This window comes from Equus caballus, chromosome 15, assembly GCF_041296265.1.
Source record: "Equus caballus isolate H_3958 breed thoroughbred chromosome 15, TB-T2T, whole genome shotgun sequence".
Taxonomy (NCBI): domain Eukaryota; kingdom Metazoa; phylum Chordata; class Mammalia; order Perissodactyla; family Equidae; genus Equus; species Equus caballus.
In genome coordinates, this window is record NC_091698.1 from 73,536,491 (window position 1) to 73,551,952 (window position 15,462).

A 15,462-nucleotide genomic window follows, 5' to 3' on the forward strand; every position below is an offset into this window, starting at 1 on the left:
TGCATTTTTCACAGATTGAAGGTTTGTGGCAACCCTGAGTCGAGCAAGTCTCTTGGCACTGTTTTTCCAACAGCATTTGCTCACTTCGTGTCTCTGTGTCACATCTTGGTAATTTTCGCAATATTTGAAAAATTTTCATTATTATTTTATTTGTTAGGTGCTCTGTGATCAGTGATCTTTTCTGTTACTATTGTAATTGTTTTGAGGCAGCATGAGCCATGCCCGTATGAGATAGTGAACTTAATTGATAAATGTGTGTATTCTGACTGCTCCACTGACTGGCCATTTCCCTCTCTCTCTCCCTTGCCTGGGGAGATGCCCTGTTCCCTGAGACACAACAATATTGAAATTCGGCCAATTAATAACCCTACAATGGCCTCTAAGTGTTCAAGTGAAAGGAAGAGTCTCACGTCTCTCACTTTAAATCAAAAGCTAGACATGATTAAGCTTAGTGAGGAAGGTGTGTCAAAAGCCAGGATAGGCCACAAGCTGGGCTCTTACATGCCCAACAGTTAGCCAAGTTGTGAGTGCAAAGGAAAAGTTCTTGAAGTAAATTAAAAGTGCTACTCTAGTGAACACACAAATGATAACAAGTGAAACATCCTTATTGCTGAGATGGAGGAAGTTTTAGTGGTCTGGATAGAAGATCAAACCAGCCACATCATTCCCTTAAGCCAAAGCTTCATCCAAAACAAGGCCCTAACTCTCTTCAATTCTATGAAGGCTGAGAGAGGTGAGGAAGCTGCAGAAGAAAAGTTTGAAGCTGGCAGAGGTTGGTTCACGAGATTTAAGGAAAGCCATCGCCATAACATAAAAGTACAAGGTGAAGCAGCAAGTACTGATGTAGAAGCTGCAGCAAGTTATCCAGAAGATCTAGCTAAGATAATTACTGAAAGTAGCTATGCTAAACAGCAGATTTTCAATGTAGACAAAACATCCTTATATTGGAAGAAGATGCCATCTAAGACTTTCATAGCTAGAGAGGAGAAGTCAGTGCCTGGCTTCAAAGCTTCAAAGGACAGGCTGACTATCTTGGTAGGAGCTAATGCAGCTGGTGACTTTCATTTGAAGCCACTGGTCATTTACTGTTCTGAAATCCTAGGGCTTTTAAGAATTATGCTATATCTACTCTGCCTGTGCTGTGTAAATGGAAGAACAAAGCCTGGATGACAGCTCATCTGTTTACAACATGGTTTACTGAATATTTTAAGCCTACTGTTGAGACCTACTACTCAGAAAAGGTTTCTTTCAAAATATTACTGCTCATTGACAATGCCCCTGGTCACCCAAGAGCTCTGATGGAGGTGTACAATGAGATGAATGTTGTTTTCATGCCTGCTAATGTAACATCCAATTTGCAGCCCGTGGATTAAGGAGTGATTTTGACTTTCAAGTCTTACTGTTTAAGAAATACATTTCCTAAGGCTATAGCTGCCATAGATAGTGATTCCTCTGATGCTTCTGGGCAAAGTAAACTGAAAGCCTTGTGGAAAGGATCCACCATTCGAGATGCCGTTAAGAGCATTTGTGATTCATAGGGAGAGGTCAAAATATTGACATTAATAGGAGTTTGGAAGAAGTTGATTCCAACCCTCATGGATGCCTTTGAGGCGTTCAAGACTTCAGTGGAGGAAGTAACTGCAGATGTGATGGAAATAGCAGGAGAACTAGAATTAGAAGTGGCGCTTGAAGATGTGACTGAATTGCTGCAATCTCATGATAAAACTTTAATGCATGGATTGCTTCTTATAGTTGAGCAAACAAAGTGGTTTCTTGAGATGGAATCTATTCCTGGTGAAGATTGTTGAAATGACAACAAAGGATTTAGACTATGACATAAACTTCATTGCTAAAGCAGCAGCAGGGTTTGAGAGGATCGATTCTAATTTTGAAAGAAGTTCTACAGTGGGTAAAATGTTTTCAAACAGCATCGCATGCTACAGAAAAATCGTTTGTGACAGGAAGAGTCGACTGATGCAGCAAAGTTCATTGTTGTCTTAGTTCAAGAACTAGCCACCCCAACCTTCAGCAGCCACCACCTTGATCAGTCAGCAGCCATCAACATTGAGCAAAAAGATTATGACTCGCTGAAGGCTCAGATGATGGTTAGCAGTTTTTAGAAATAGAGTATTTTTAAATTAAGGGATATACAGGGTTATTTTTTTTTAGACGGAATGTTATTGCATACTTCCTAGACTACAGTATAGTGTAAACAGAACTTTTATATGCACTGGGAGACCAAAAAATTCCTATGACTCACTTTCTTGTGGTGGTCAGGAACCGAACCCACAGTATCTCTGAGGTATGCCTGTATTAATTTACTTGTCTGTCGCCCCCCCCGCCCCCCCCCCCCCCCGCCCAGAGCAGTGGTTCTCATCTAGGGGCAGTTTTGCCCCCTAGAGGATGTTTGACAATCCTTGAGACAAGTTTTGTTTTCACAACTGGGTTGTACTGATATCTAGTGGGTAGAGATGCTATTGATATATAGTGACTAGAGGCCAGGGATGCTGCTAAACATCTTATAATTCACAGGGCAGCCCCTGCAACAAAGAATTATCAGCCCAAAATGTCAATAGTGCTGAGGTTGAGAAACTCTGCCCCAGACTATGCGTCCTTGAGGGCAGGGGTTGTGTCAGAATCACCTTTGTATCTCTACTATCGCATATGAGAAAGGTCTCCCTAAGCGGTGGCAGTGATAATAAGGTTGAAGTTCCAGGAGTGCAAAGATGAATAGGACAGAGCCCCTTTCCTAGAGCTTTGCCATTCAAACGTGATCCTGACCAGCAAACTGCTATGACCTGGGAAGTTGTAAGAAATGCAGAATCTCAAGCCCCACTCCAGACCTGCTGAGTCATAATCTGCATTTTAACCAACCCTCAGTTGATTCAAATGCACGTTAAAGTTGAGAAGCATTGATCAAAAGGGTTTTAGAGTTAAATGGGTAGGGTGAGTAGGCTGAAGAAGCTCAAAAGCAGAAGTCCAAGTTCACCTGGCAGCAATGAGCAACGGAATTCCTCCTGGATTCATCACTGGAGCACAAGGTCTAGGTGAGCATGGCTGTGGTGCAGAAAACAGCTGGAGTTGGGGGTCTCAGAGCCTCAACTGGTAACCCAGGCAGAACAGTGCAGTACCAAGAGAATAGAAGGCAGTGGTGGTGATGAATGAACAGACACTGCAGCACAAGTGGCAGCAGCTGGGTCAAGGAAAGGGGCGGGACCAGACTCTGGGCTGTCCGTGTGGAAGATGAAGACTGCCAAGCAACGCCAAGGAGGCTGACAGTGGGAAAGGACAGGCCATGTGCCAAACCCAGGAGAGGCCAAGGCTCCGAGACTGTGGGGGTGAGAGGCAGCAGCCCAGACTGGCAACAGGCAGTTCATTCCATTGTCTGGGTGGCTCGAGTTCATTAGGGGAATCGAGTTACTCAGAATCCTTATACAATAGCTCACAGTCCTTCCAGGACTTGATAATGTGGTAATTAACATGGGGATTCCAGGAATGCCTTGGATTTGAGTTCTGTCTGTAGCAGGCTGATATGTCTGGAATCTGGATATTGAAAATTACTATTCCAACATCCTCCTTATTTCCTTCATGAAGGATCAAATGGACTAAAAATTTGAGCAAAAGGTCAAATATGAACTAGACGAAGGAAATCTCTGAGGGGTGTGTTCTGGTAGCATTTGTCAGGTTTCCTAGCAGCACTTCCGTATTTGCCTGTGGTCAAAATACTACCATTGTGTTTGAACATTGTGGCATTATTAAAGTTTATGAGAGATATTAAAGAACTTTGATATTGTGCTTCTGTTATTTTACGTTTGTTCAGAAGACACTGGAGCCCTTTTTTAAGGAGAGGTTGACTTAACCAAGCTATCTTGCTAAACGACATCTTGTTGTTTGGGGCTCCCCTCACAGCCTAACCATGGCCTGGACCATTTCACTTGGTCTGGAAGATGAAGGAGACTTGTCAGCTGCCCAGACTGTGTGGTTAGATGGAGACTCGTATCCCTTAGTAGAGTTAACAAGTCTTCCTTTCCCTGCCCCAAATTAGCTTTTGGCAACTCATCAATGATTCCTCTATGTTTTTATAGCAAATTATACTTCTGCATTGCGTGCGTACCTTAATTTCAGATTATGACTAGGCCTCGCAAGTCAATTCATTGCCATATATGCTTTTCTCTTCCTCCAGCACCTTCAGAAGCACACAGGAACGTAGGCAACGAGATACCTAGAGCTCTCCCAAACTTGAGATGGTCTAAGAAAGGCAAAGTGGACTTAGTGCAGTCTTTTGTCCTTGGCATGGGCTGTGCTTGCCAGAACTGAGTCTACTCTGCCCATGCAGTCCAGTTTATAGCAAAGATATCAGTGGGTACCTAAACGATACCTCCTCTTCCACCCTCCTCACCCAGTGTTGGCCCTGTGAGCACTCTGGCCACTGATTAGCCTCTGAATGTGATGAATATGTTTGCAGCTAAGCAGATAATGCTCCTTGAGGTAAAATTTCCTCCTTTTGGGGACTCTTTCCTGCTGTTGGGGGGATGGGATTATAAAACCAGGAATGGTGCAAAGTTTTTAAATTGAATGAACATAGCATCATCTGGTCATCTGAGAATTGTACTTCTGGAAACAGCCACTTGTCAAAAATAAATCCAGTTCTGGTAGGGTGTAGTGACTGCATACAGATTCAGTTGGTTTTGCTGGTGCTAGAAAATGCCTCATGGGTTTTACTTCTTATAGGTCTTTAGATCTCCGTGGACTCCCAGAGCTAGGCTGGCAAGCACTTTGCAGATCCTGTGACGCAAGTTCAGAATTTTATGGCTAAGGAAACTGACACTTTGAAGCAAAGTAGTCTAAAGATTATAAGTTTGAGTGTTGGATTCATATTTATGTTCTACTACCAGCTTAGGTACTAACTAGCTTTGTGGCCTTGGGCAAGGTATATCAACTCCTCTCCCCTTAGTTTCTCTTTCTCTAAGAGTGTACTTATAACACCTAGTTCATAGGGTTGTTCTAAATCCTAAATGAAATAGTACGTATAAAGCACTTAGCAAATTCTCAACACATACAATTCAGTGAACAAAAGTTGTTATCACTATTTTTATTGTTGTTGTTACTGTCCAAGGTCATGAAGTTAGTTAGTGCAAGAAACAGGATGCAAAGCTGGACCACCTGACTGCCAGCAATACGAACTTCCTTGACCTCCTTCCTCTTTCTGTTCCTACAACATTGTAGGGCCCGATCATGATGTCGTATTTCTCTTCACCTTGAAAAATTCCTGTCCTCAAAAAAGATCACTAAATATCAATTTTTTTGAATGGTAAGAGTTAAGAATATTAAGAGTTGCCTTAATCTACCAGTGTGAGACACATGTTGGTAACCCCTTCCCAGTTCTTCGGTCTACATGTTTGATTAAATACTTCTCCATGTGGCTCTTTAAGATCATCAGCAAGAAGAGTCTCCGTAAGGCCAAATAAAGACCAAGCACTGCTGAGGCTGGAGTACGTTCTCAGAAGGCTGCTGACTGTCTTGAGCCTTGCCCTGAGCTGGCTACTCAGCCCACTTTGCTTCTGGGGAGCCATCACTTGTCCTTCTACCACAGACCCTCCTAGAGATCAGGAAGATGGGCTTCTGGTCCCAAGTCTGAGCTCAATTTCTAGGCAGTGGCCAAATTCAAAGCTCAGGGGCTGCAGCTCACAGTTTATGTCTGAGGTTTGAACTCCAGAGAATTCCTGGGCTCACAGGGGCACAGTGGGACTCAGAGGAATTCTGGTCTACTGTGTACATCGTGTTTCAGCCTTATCTTGAGGAGCTGAAATAAAACTTTATCATGAACCAGCCGAGGAAACAAATAGGAAATGTGCAATGTCTTTTCTATGGGATAGAACATTCTAGATTTTAAGCACCCAACTTTCTAAAGCAATGAAACATAAAGGCTTTGGCATCATCAAGGGCTGGATGGAAATTCTAGCTCCACAATTTATTAGTTGCGTGGTCTTCTCTAGTTATGTGACCTCTCTAAGCCTGTTATCTCATGTGTAAAATAGGTGTAATAACAATAATTACTTCAAAGGATTGCTCTGAGGATAAAATGAGATAGTACTTAACATGTCTGTCACCAAAGCAAGTAGTAGGTGTTATGCCTTTCCCCTTTGGAAGTATTGGTGCTATGTGATTGTGTCCTTTGCCAGGGGCCAGGATTGCGATGGAGGTGTCTCTGTGTGCATGAAGGGCACGAGTTCAGGAGGCTCAGAGATGCCCACAGGGAAATTCTTCTGGCGATTTTGCCACTACTTTGTCACCACTTCCCTAAACTGATTAGTATGGAGAAAGGTCTACTCCTCAGCAAGTCACTCAGTTTATTTTTCTTGTGTGCATGGAACGTGGCCTAGGGCTTACCGTGCTAAAACCTTCTTCCACCCAACTGCATTTCCACTTTGGAGGACGCTGGGCAGAGGCAGATGGGAAGCTCTTGCAGGTGCAATATAGAGCGATGGAATTGACGATGAGAGAGGATGCAGGCAAGAAGCCAATCCCCAGATTCCCTGGATCATCATGCTTACGAGTCCAAATGTTTCCAATCTACCTCTGCAGTGCCCCTTCCTGAGAAGTGAGCCAACAAGGTGTCACTTTTTTACATCTCCCTTCCCTTCCTCATGTCACATCCAGTTTTAGAACAGGATTAACAGATATTCCAGGGCTCTTGAATTCAAGATGAACAATCCAAGCAGGAAATGAGTTTATCTACAATTTCTATTAGAGAATGAGGAAAAGCCAGAGAAGGAAAGAAGAGTCTGACTGCTGACAGTGTAATCTTGTGGCTAAAAGTATCTTTAATCTTTTTTTCCGCACTCTGTAGAAAACAGGCAAATCATTTAGGCAATCAGCTCCTTTCATGGATAATGAGTATGGACATCTTTCCCAGGATCTTGATGGCAGAAGATGTAGAAACAAATTGTTTGTGACACAGAGCCACAGAAACATTAGCTGGTAGGTGCAGACAACAACCTCACATGACTCCGTCACCCAGAGAGGTGCTTTGTGCAATGCTGCCAGCCTCCAATCCAGGTCACTTGGTGAGAGATGCCCCAAATAACTGCCTTGCTGGAGAATTAAGAGTCTGGAACCTTGGTTTTTTCTTACTCTTTGAGTAGCCTACACCTCTGCCCCCAGTGGATCCAGCTTCATTGCCACCCTCTTTACTGCCTGTATGTGGCCAGGGAGGGGAGACAGGAGGCAGGAGGGATGAGGCCCAGGGCAGAGTATGGACCAACTGAGTAGTTGCTGTAAACATCAATCATTAATTTTGAGTGTTCTTGAGAAACATTTCTCAATTCTAAATAAATGAACATCTATTTTATTTCACCATCAATAATAGTACTCTACAATTATATGTAACATTTATGTAAGCTTTTATAGTTTTCAGCATGCTTTTCTATGCTGTCTCTCACATCATCCTTACAATGATGCTCCAGAGTATGTAAGTTATTACCATTTTACAAGTTAACGAATGTTGACCACAATATTGAAACCATTGCCTTTTAATTTCTTTCAAAATATAGTAAATAGTAGAACTTATCTGCAACTAATCTAAAAAGATTAAATTAATTCATCTGTTGAGGGACAGCAAACTGTTGGTGAATATTGTCTGTGTATGTTTTTTTTTCCCCTGAAATTAACACCTCCATTCATTACCCATATGCCTCATTCCTCCCCCACGAAGAAAATCTCTTAGTAAATTGCTCTTTGTAATAAAAATGGCATATTTCATTCATAAACCCCATTAAACTAAAGCTGCTGAAAACACAGCATACCCAGTTTTCCAACCCTATAACCAGATCCACTTATGGGACGAAAATAGCCAAGAAATCAGTGTGACTCCCAGTAGGAGGCAGATGGAAGCAATTTGCTGGACAAAGTAGTCAATTTGTGTTTGATGTGTGCCCCATTTCTATCACCCACACACTAATTAGCCACAGTAAAGAGAGACGCTAGAGTTATTTAGAATATTTGTTTTATAATTCTCCCAGTCTGTATGAAGCTCACACTTAAATCATACATCTTTCTCTTAGTTGTGCACAGAATTCTTCAGTTTAACGTAGTAAGATGGTAGCCCCCTCTTTTGGGAGGACTGATTGAAGATGAGTCATTAAAGGTTTACTCATTCCCAGGAATTGTCAATCTACTGATGCCAAGATCACCTGACTTCCAGTAAAGTGTTTTAGGGGTTTCTGAGTTCCTATTTACATATGTTAGACAGTTGGATGAAAAATCCAAGCTTACCGATGATTGGCATCGTATTGAGTTCTTAGATGTGTGATTAAATATTTGCTTTATACAATATGGAGACAAAACATTGTTTTTATCTCAGGACATATTGACATACTAAAAATATGTATTTTATATTTCTCTCAGACAACTATGGAGAGTCAGGGAAATGGGTCATCAACCCACTTTGTTACAAGGTAAGGAGTGGTCACTTTAGGTAGAATTTTATACCTGAAAAAGAGCTTAGAATTTTTAGTACTTCTTTGTTTCAGATTTAGAACCAAGCTTCTTAAAGACTAAAAGTCACACAGCAAGGAAGTAGCATAGCTAGGTCCACAAATCAACTTCTTCAAGAACCTGAGACTCTCCTGATAAATAATTATTGACCATCTAATATATGTCATGCAGTTGCTGGGTCTGAAACTGGAAATTCAGCGATGGATAGGATACAGTGTCTGCCCTCCAGGAATCCACTTTCTATTTTTATATCTTTTTTTTTGGTGAGGAAGATTGTCCCTGAGCTAACACCTGTGCCAGTCTTCTTCTATTTTATATGTGGGGTACCGCTACAGCGTGGCTTGATGAGCGGTGTTTAGGTCTACACCCAGGATCCAAACCCGCAAACCCTTGGCGCCGAAGCAGATCATGGGAACTTAACCGCTATGCCACTGGGCTGGCCCCATCTATTTCTGTATCTTTTGACATAGGTCTGGTGGTAAGACCAGGAGAATACTACAAGAATCATGTGCCTTCAGTTCAGCAAGACATTTAAAAAAAACTTTCATCACAGTCACATGATTAAGATGGAGAAATATGAGGTCAAGGAGGGCTGGATTACGCAACTGTGAAGTAACAGTCATACCAAAAAGTGGTGCTTGATGTCAGCCTGGCTTCGAGGGAGTCTCTAGTGGAGTGGCATGGAACAGTCCTTAGAGAGGTCCATCCGATGCTTTGTCAACTCCTTGGGTGAAGATACAGGGTGATTAATGAACTTGATGACAACAGAAAGGAAGGAGACAGAGCAAAGACATTATGTGACAGTTTCAGTATCAACAAACAATTCCTGCAGGATGGAAAATGAGTCAAAAATAAGGAAAATTAACAGGAATAAATATAAAACACGGCTTGGAGCTATCTAGCTTGACAACAAATACAATGAATTAAAGTGACTTAACTGTTTTATTTCCACTGAATATTTTTAGCAGTTTTGTCTTTAATTTAGTTTTACTTGGTAAAATGAGAAATAAAAAAGAATCAGAAGTAGAATTTAGGAAATTGCACTATGAATGTATACTAAGGGGTGGGTTTATTACAAGTGAAAATGTTGGCTTTAGGAACTTCAATTTTGCCCAGTTCTCCATGACTTACCTTATTCCTTAAAGGTATTCTATAGAGAGGCACATGTTTACTTTTTTCTGCTTGCCTTAAAGCAACAGTTTCAATTTTTTACATTAGATAATGAATCGTTTATATTCAGTATTTTGTTTCAATACATTTGCAGAAGAAATGAAGGATGTTTTAAGTACATAGTAGCTACTCCTAGTGTTTCCATTCATTAGCGTGCATTTGTTTATAGAAAGCATGTAATTTAGCAGTCAGTTGAAATTTCAAATGTCCACTTATTGAAAGTCATTTAGTTAACAGCGTTAGAAGGGACCACTAGCTAGTTTTTCGCACCCATATGGTTAATATGGAAAAATAGGACAATGTTTCTTAAAGCCATAGAAGGTAGCAAAGTCTCATTTTAACTGAAGTTTAATAGATCTTCTAAATGAGGCATAACATCCTCATAAAAAAGAAATCAGTTTACTGCTGTTGCTTGGCTGGTATCTTTACTCTCATGAAACATCTAGAATTTCTTCTTAGAAGTTGGGCTGTAGCATGCGTATATTTGAGGTTGCTCTCAACAAGGAGATGTCATTCCTAGAAATTTGGGGACCTAGTCATTCTGCCCTTGGGCTCACCTAGTTAAGAAAAAAAAATGCCTGAAGCACTTTCTGGTATATTTTTTTTTCTAGCATCACTTTTAATATTCTTCAGTTGCCATGGAGGGAGTACTAATGTACAATGCAAATCACATCTGACTAAACAGATTAATGAGAGTGGATTGAGGGCTGTTCCTTATTTCTTTGCAAAACTGAGTAAATTATTAGGTTATTTAGCCAAAGCCCAAGAGCAGTAACAAGTTCTCATAGGCAGTATAGGCAGTTCTCAGATTCTCAATATGGCGCTTGCACACTAGGAATGCCTTTCTTTACCACCAGCAGCCTCCTTCCCTCAGGCACACCCTCTCTTTTCCCTTTGTCTCCTGCTCACAAGAGTGAGCTATTGGAGAAGTGGCAGGAGAGAGGAATTGTGCCTTTAAGGCTTAATGATAGCTGTGTCTTTAGATAGAATGTATTCTAAATGTAGATTGTTTGTGGATGGGCTGAGAGTAAAGTCCTTCTGTTAACAGGAGCTTATTAAATTGAATTTAATTTATAGGATTAATATCTTTTGATCACATCATCACTATATAGGACTTATCAAAATTCAGTATGAACGTGTCATGATTCACAGGTGTTTTTTGTACCACATTTTCTTGTGATCAAAGTGTGATGGACCCTAATCCTGCCTTGTATCATTCATCACATAGAAGAATTTCATAGCGTAACACTAAATAAATAAAATGACTATCTGGACAAAGAATTTTCTTGTTTCTTTAGTCATTTTTTATAGGTAGATATTTTTTTAAAAACAATACATGAATCCTTTAAGAATGACTACAGTATACACCAAATCACTACAGCTTCCATTATGATTTTTATATTCAGTATGTTCCTTTTAAATCCATTGTTTGTTAAGTAATTTTGTTATCTTTATGGATTCATTGTAGTCCTCAGGTTTCTCATGTATATACTGTGTGACTAAGGAAATTTGGGGATGGTTCAGAACTTAACATAGTTTAACTTACCGTCTATTCTTTTTTTCCTCAGTGGAAGTCATCTCAGGACTATATATTTAGTACATATAGAGTATACGTACATGTGAATATAGACTATATAAAATTGGATTTTGTTGGGGCTGACCTGGTGGCCTAGTGGTTAGTTAGTACGCTTTGCTTTGGCAGCCCAGGTTCAGTTCCCAGGCACAGACCTACACCACTTGTCAGCAGCCATGCTGTGGTGGTGACTCACATACAAAATAGAGGGAGATTGGCACACATGTTAGCTCAGGGCAAATCTTTCTCGGGGAAAAAAAAAAAAAATTCTTGCTTGGATTCAAACCCTAGCTTGACCACTTAATATATCTGTGGCCTCACACAGCTACTTTGGCTCATCTTTAAAGTGGGGACAATAACTGAAGATTGCTGTTGTTATGAATGTTAACTGAGTGTGTGAAAAATTCTTAGACCAATTTCTGGCAGATAGCAAACAATATAATGTCAGGAAAAAAAATCCCATATTGATGGACATTTATGTGTCCAGGTTTTAGGGGGGCTTTTTTTGTTTTGTTTTTTCAACAAAAATGCTACATTAAGAATTTTTATGGACTTGTGAAACTATCTCTAAGATAAACTCTTTGAACTAGAATTGCTGGATTAAAAGGTATACATAAATAATCTCCTTGCTCATTTTGACCATAAAGATATCTCATTGTAGTTGGAGGTGAATGAGCAACAAATTCTGGTTGGTTTCCCTCTTACCATCCAGGGCTTTATTTAAAACATTAAGCAGGTTGTCATGGACTCTATTGATCCCAACTTTTTCTATACACAAAACTTACTAAACCTGCCATATAAACCTTCATATACTAATCAAAAACACCTTGAACTCTGTACCAATCAATGCTGTTTCCAAAGTAACATCTGGATACCTTGTTTTGCAACTGATTCAATAACATCAAGAGTTTGACTTATTTTTTCTTTTTGATGACAGAAAATTATGTAAGCGAGTATACCATGGATAAGCCTATTAGGCCTACTCCTTCTATATGCCTCTGACTGGAGAGCCGTAGAGTAGCCGCTCAGAAATTGTACCCAACTGAGGACTTTTCAATTGCCTTGAAGAAACTAGAGAGAAACGAGGTCAAAAGCTTAATAGAATTAGCTTTCTCTGCCCTTCACTTAGCATCAATACAGTGATTTTTTCTGTACTTACAAAGCCCTATAAAAAGTCTCTGATATTAGGGGCTGGCCCCGTGGCTGAGTGGTTAAGTTCGCGCGCTCTGCTGCAGGCGGCCCAGTGTTTCGTTGGTTCGAATCCTGGGCGCGGACATGGCACTGCTCATCAGACCATGCTGAGGCAGCGTCCCACATGCCACAACTAGAAGAACCCACAACGAAGAATGCACAACTATGTACCGGGGGGCTTTGGGGAGAAAAAGGAAAAAAATAAAATCTTTAAAAAAAAAAAAGTCTCTGATATTAGAGGAAGAGAGAAGTGTTTAACTTTCACCTAGAGGATAGGCTTCTATTGAGAAAAATGTGATTTTATAATATAAATGACTGAAACTTCCACTGGCTTATGTACAAACTCTAAAAAAGGTTAAAGTTTATTAATTGAACACAGTAACTTCAGTACAACTTTATTTAAAATCCATGATTATGGCTGTCAGTTTTTTTCAGAGACTCCATTCATCCACTTAGTTTTTAAATTCTTTGATGTGGTAAATATTAATTTAATTCCTGCTGTATGTTAACATACATGTTCCCTGCCTTTATGAGCCTTTCATGCCAGTAGGATATGCAGAAATAAGAAAAGAGACAAGCAAACCACAAGTGTAAATGCAGAGTGTGAAAAAAAACGCTATAAAAAATTAAAGGATACAATGAAAGATTGAAAAGGGAGACCTGACTTAGATTAAATGGTCAGGCCAATTCCTTGATAAGGAAGTAGCATTTGGATAGAAACCTGAAGTGCAAGCAAAATTCGGGTAAATGAGCAGTAGAAGCATTCCAGAGAGAAGAAACAGCATGTGCAAGGATCCTGTGGCAGGAAAAAAAATGTGATCTACTCAAAGAAGGGAAAGAAGGCCACTGGAACAAAATGAAGGGACAGTAACCCAGAATTAAGATGGAGAAGTACATGGGCCCTCCTCTAACATGATTTATGGTCTCTCAACGTCAGTTAAGGATGAATTTCTAAATGCCTATTCTCTCTATGCTTCGTGAAAGTCCACTGGATGAAGGAATAGATGCTCTTATTACTGAGTTTGGTAGGATAATAGGCAAGATAGCAGAACATTCTTTTTATGCCCTGTTAGCACTGTTCAAGGTCTAAAATCCCCTAGTCTGGCCCTTTCCTCAGAATGACTTAACAAAAGACAAATCAAAAAGTACAGTGGTATGTTGAGAAGGGAACCATTATTTTATTTTATTGTTTTTAAAAGATTTTATTTTTCCTTTTTCTCCCCAAAGCCCCCGGGTACATAGTTGTATATTTTTAGTTGTGGGTCCCTCTAGTTGTGGCATGTGGGACGCTGCGTGGCCTGATGAGCGGTGCCATGTCTGCACCCAGGGTCCAAACCAGTGAAACCCTGGGCTGCTAAGCAGAGCGCACCAACCCAACCACTCAGCCACGGGGCCAGCCCCGGGAACCATTATTTTCTGAAGTCAAGTTACAGAAGGCTTCCAAGATTTTGTTGACTTAAAAGATCACAATCACTGCTCTGGGTGTGCTTCTCTCTAGTAGGTCTTCAATCCACACCATGTTATATTCTGAAATGAGCTTTCCTGGGCTAGATTTGTCCCATGATGGATAATCATGTAAATTGTGGCAAGTGACCCTGGGTCCTTCTAAAGGGGTGTCTCTGGGGGCAGCTGTTCCACAGCTCATGACCCCACATCCGGCTCAGGCACTGGAGACAAAGCCCGAAGCCCCATGTGAGATTCTCTGGTTATTTGGCAGTTTTGTTGCCGAATCCTTTAGAAGGCCATTGCATTGTGATGCAGGGGAAATAAAAATGAGAGAAAAGATGGACAGGTAGTCTGACTGTTCGCCAGTAGGCATTTGAAGACTCCTGTAGTATGTGTAAGCATCATAGGTAGCAAGGTCCTGAAAAAAAAGGTACTTTCTTTTGTCATTGCCCTGATGAGAACATGTGAGTCATAGAAAGAGAAAACTCTGTATATTGGTCTCATGGCTTAGTTTTTCTTCCCTGTTTTCTTGATTTCTTTCCACTATATCACATGTAAAACTCCTTATGTGGTTTATATTTAACCATGTACATGTAAAGACTAAAAGTAAAATTAATAATTATAAACTATTCTATTTATTATTATATAATTATAAATTACAATAAAAATAATAAAAATAATTCTACAGCTAATCATGTAGTGCTAGAAGTTAAGGCGGTATTAGATCTCTGACATATGTTGGTTGTACAGGTGTTCCTAACGATGTGCAACTTGTAAGAATTTAAAAGGGAGCTGCTGGGTGGTGAAAGAGCTGAAGGTCCTTTTTCCAATAATCAGCGTATTGTCGTGACTGCGTATGACTTCAACTTCATAGTAAAAATGGAGTGAATCCATTTTAGCTTGTTTTATGAAAATATAAAAACTTTTACATTACCTGAAAAATCCAGTGGGTAAAATATGTTAACATAAAATGACAAAGGGCTTTTTGAGGGACGTGAGCAGTTATTCTTTAAATATTTGAGGTCATGTGGTTCTTTCAGAGGCAACTGAAACAGTTCTGCTCTGAAGTGAGAGGGGGCAGAGGCACCATGAGGCCTTTTCAAAATGCAGATCCCCAGGATGCCGTTTGTAGAAGTGTTCCCCATTTTCCTGCCTTTTTGAGAAAAAATATCCCCGTGACTGATCTACAAATGAGTGACATCATGATAGTGGCGCCTTGGGTTTTATCAGGAGACTCCCAGTTTAGGATCCACGTAACTTTGAGAATTTCAGCCGGTAAATTTACCTTCCTATTGATAATGTATGGACTTTGTTTTCATCTTTTAAATTTTGTTGAACATAGTAAGCCACTCAGATATAAAGCCATGGAATCATAAACTCTTAAAGCCACTGGTTCAACCCTTCGGACACACCTTCCCTTTGTTTCATCTGTGGCTTTAAGTTGTAGGTTGGCAAGTTTGTTTGAGAAAACACTTCTGATACTCAAGAACACAGATGTTTAGTCAGCATAAACTTTGCCTGCTGTACATTGCATTGAATTTTTATATCTAGAAAATATGCCCAGTGGTTACAAATTTCTGTCATGG

The 15,462-nt window shown here is 40.3% G+C and overlaps 1 protein-coding gene and 1 long non-coding RNA gene across 38 annotated transcripts in view; both read left to right on the top strand.

Moving 5' to 3' along the window:
• SLC8A1 (solute carrier family 8 member A1) overlaps nucleotides 1–15,462 on the top strand; it is a 374,846-nt gene that overhangs the window by 198,008 nt on the left and 161,376 nt on the right. The gene's annotated exons all lie outside the window — the stretch shown is intronic.
• The window catches only part of LOC138917879 (uncharacterized), a 45,595-nt gene continuing 32,347 nt past the window's right edge, over nucleotides 2,215–15,462 (top strand). Inside the window, exon 1 of the long non-coding RNA XR_011426476.1 lies at nucleotides 2,215–2,302. This is a non-coding gene — a long non-coding RNA (uncharacterized lncRNA). The remainder of the gene's footprint in view (nucleotides 2,303–15,462) is intronic.